General features: G+C 42.5%; 1 pseudogene; it reads right to left on the reverse strand.

Moving 5' to 3' along the window:
- Positions 1-506: 506 nt before the first annotated feature.
- LOC116464367 (lysine-rich nucleolar protein 1-like) lies at positions 507-2,129 on the reverse strand (annotated as a pseudogene).
- Between the last annotated feature and the right edge of the window lie 1,778 nt (positions 2,130-3,907).

Genomic DNA, 3,907 nt, shown 5'->3' on the forward strand with positions numbered 1-3,907 from the left:
TCTGTAAGAGGAAGAAGGATCAGACAGGAGATGCAAGGTGAAAAGGACTTGACCTTGTGACTAGCTTTGAAGATGAAGAATGGAGGCTGTGAGTCTTCCTTGACTACCTGTATTTCCTTATACAGGTAGCCCCTAAAAGCTTGGAACTGCCCTCAGACTACAGCCAGGAAGCAGACAGGGACTTCAGTTCCACAGCCACAAGGAGCTGAATTCTGCCAACCAGAATGAGCAAGAACATGGATTCTCCCCTGAAGCCTCCAGAAAAGAATGCAGCCTACAGTCAGCACTTTAAGTCCCATGCAACCTATAATAGATTTCTGACCTACAGAGCTTTAATGTCGTAAATTGGTGTTGTTTGAAGTCATGAAGTTTGCGGTAGCTTGTTATGACAGTAATTGAAAACTAATACCTGGTCCTTTTAGCAGAATTACCAGCACCCTGTAATGTGTCATTCACGCATATCTTTTTTTTTTTTTGGTGGGGGCGGGGAGACAAAACTCTAGAGTTTAATCTTCCCTCTTGACTGACTTGGAAGTGTTCCTGTCAATATAAAAGATCTTGTTGGGGGTGGTGGAGAAGCCGAAGCCGGCTCCGCGGCTGTACTTCCAGCTCATGGCCCGGTCGTAGTCCTGCTGCAGGTTCTGCTGCAGGCTGTCGGCTGCCTTCTTGCTGAGGGCCATGTTGGGCCTTGCAATCGTGCTGGGGGTGGGGGGGCGGCAGCTGAACGAAGTGGACAGGTTTGTTTGTTTGTTTGTTTGTTTTGAGACGGAGTTTCGCTCTTTCACCCAGGATGGAGTGCAGTGGCTTAATCTCGGCTCACTGCAACATCTGCCTTCCTGGTTCAAGCGATTCTCCCACCTCAGCTTCCCAAGTAGCTGGAATTACAGGCACATGCCACCACGCCCAGCTAATTTTTGTATTTTTAGTAGAGTCGGGGTTTCACCACGTTGGCCAGGCTGGTCTGGAACTCCTAACCTCGTGATCCACCCGCCTCGGCCGGGACAGATTTTTGAAGCCACCCATAAGTTTGAGAAATTTCAGTTTCTGTTCCTCGTTCTCAAAACCAGCAGTATCCCACTGGCCAAACTGGGTTCCCGTCCACTTCCAGGTTTCAGAAGCTTCTGTTTTGCCTGACTCGCGATGGACCTCTTCTTGAAAGGCCTTTCCCCTCACCTGGTCTATGTGCGCCTGGTCCATATTGCCTTTCTTTTCCAACACCACCTCTAAGTCGGTGTCTGTTTCCTCCTTCCAAGGGCCTCCTGCTACCTCACTCTCTTTCCTCTTATTTTTTCTTCCTTTTCAGAGCCGGCTCCTCAGTGACCTTCTTCTTGGACTTCATCTTTTTCTTCGCGGGGGCCTTAGGGCCATCTCCTATAGGGATGTATTCTGGAGCCTCAACTTTGACTGGTTTAGTTTTACTTCCTTTATGGGGGCTGCTCTCCAAGGACCTGGAGGCTTGGAGTGGCCTGGGAGGACGTCTCCCTCCTGGTGGAATTTTTTTTTTCTTCTTCACCTTCCCACTGTGTTCCCTGGGGCTCTTCTGCTTCTGTTTCTGCCCCAAGGCTGCCTGTTCCTCACCGTCCTTCCCCATTGAGCAAGTGTCCGCAGCATCCCGGGCTCGCAGAACCAAGGGTCCTGGACTGAGAAGGCTGTGGGGTCCTGGGCCCCCTATTTTTTGCCTTCTTGTGTTTTTTGAGTTTCTTTCCAACTCTGGTTTCCTCCTCACTGTGTCTGAGGTCTGGGGAGGTTTTCACCCCAGAGGCACGGGACATAGCCTGAGGTGACTTCTTTTTCTTCTCCCCACTGAGGAACTTCAAGTGGCCAAGCACCTGCTTCCTGGGGCTAGGTGACTTCTCTATCCATCTGGCACACAGCGTGGTCTCAGGTTCTACATGCTCCTCGCAAAGGGCACTGACACCCTTCTTTTTCTTCACTAGAGGCATCTCAGGTGCCTGCCCATGTACTACACTCTTAGAGGGGGATGTGGCTCTTATAGAAGAAACATCATCAAAGTAATCATCATTGTTTAAAACTGAGTATTGAGTCTCTGGTTCTTTGACCACTTTCTTCTTCTTTTTCTTCTCTGGGAGCCCAGGGCCCAGGTCTACTTTGTGTGTCTTGGTGATCATTCCGGTGGGCCAAACTTCCCCATCCCCCTTCATGCATATCTTAAAGACTATTCGAAAATAAAATGTTTATTGTGTTACTGAATTTTTATAGGAATGAGTGCTCATTCAGCTTCCAGACACTCGTAAGGCAAAAGCACTATCTGTTAAGTGTGGTTAAGGGGGCAGCTAAAACCTGGGATGCATATATTTCGTAATAGCACAAGGACAACCAAAAGAGGGATAGATCTTAGGAGAAGCACTGGAAGAAAATATCTCAAGAAGATGCTTCATTTGCCACAAAAAGGTGGATGTAAGAACATGGGCAAAAGTAGGGGAAAACAGGATATTTTTGGCAGTGTCACTCATAGGGGCAAATAAATCAAGTGTAGGGAGGGTATAAGGCTAACCAATTATCTCTAGACATGAGATATTTGTAGAATATTAGATGTAAGACAGAAAGAAAATTATTGAAAAGCACGAAGGCAAACTTATGAAGTTTCTATTCAAAAACACAATTGGAAAGCAATTGTTAATTGTGAGCATTTATTGTAAAAGCAGTGGTGGTATTCATAGGAATAATAAAACTAATGTTAAGGGAAAATGATGACATATAACATTAAGTGCTTATTGTTTGTCATCAGTATAAATGCTGTATTTACCCGTGTAATCCTTTCAACAACATTGAATGTTAACTTCTATTATCACCCTTTTTCACGTTGAGCAAAACTGAGACAAAGATGAAGTAACTGCCCCAAATCAAAAGGTAAATAAATGGTAGAACAGGAATTTGAACCCAGATCTTCTATTTCAAGAATGCATAATCTTACCCACTACATCATAATACTGCATTGAATATCAACTCCACTAGATACTAGTCTGGGCACTTGACACATATTAAATAATGTTTCACTAATCCTTTTTTTCTAAATTAGAAAACTGAGGCTAAGAGGGGTTAAGCTGTCCAAGATTTTTCAAGATGAAACAGATGGAATTCCAAATCTCTAATCATGACAAAGTACCTATTATTGTACTTGCCCAAGTTGATCTCCTGGCCTCACATGATCTTCTCACCTTGGCCTCCCAAAGTACTAGGATTACAGGCATGAGTCACCACACCTGGCCCATAAAAAAATACTTAATACGAAAGAACTCCAGGAAATGAAAAAGGGAACAAAATCAGATGTGACACAAAGAAGAAAAATAGCAAAGGATAGATTTAAAAACCAAAAGGCAAGCCAAAACTGGAAGTATATATTTGTGTAACATATATCTGGCATTCAGTTATATTAAGAATACAAAAAGAGCCCCTACATTTAAAAATGAAGAAAGCAACCAAATAAAAATAGATAAAATACTTGAGTGGGCACTTTAATAAAAATATACAAATGGACAGTAGGCATATGAAAAATTATTCAACATCATTGGTTATTTGGGAAATGCAAATTAAATGTAGTGAATAATACTTCACACCTGCTTGAATAGCTAAAATTTAAATTATTTACAAAACCAAATAATGAGGATGTAGAGCAACTGAAACCCTCATCTGTCGTTCATGAGAATATAAAATGGTTTGATAGTTTTTAATATAGTTAAATATATATCTAGCCTGTGACCCAGAAATTTCACCCCTAATTATTTGCCCATGTGAGCTAAATATATTTATTCACACCCTTGTAAAAGAATATTCATAGAAGCTTTGCTTAAATTAGCCAACAATTGGAAACAGGCCAAATATTCCTCAGTAGGATAATATAATATACTATTGATATACCCAACAGCATAGATAATCTCAAAAACAA

Source organism: Hylobates moloch, unplaced genomic scaffold (assembly GCF_009828535.3).
Source record: "Hylobates moloch isolate HMO894 unplaced genomic scaffold, HMol_V3 SCAFFOLD_505, whole genome shotgun sequence".
NCBI lineage: Eukaryota > Metazoa > Chordata > Mammalia > Primates > Hylobatidae > Hylobates > Hylobates moloch.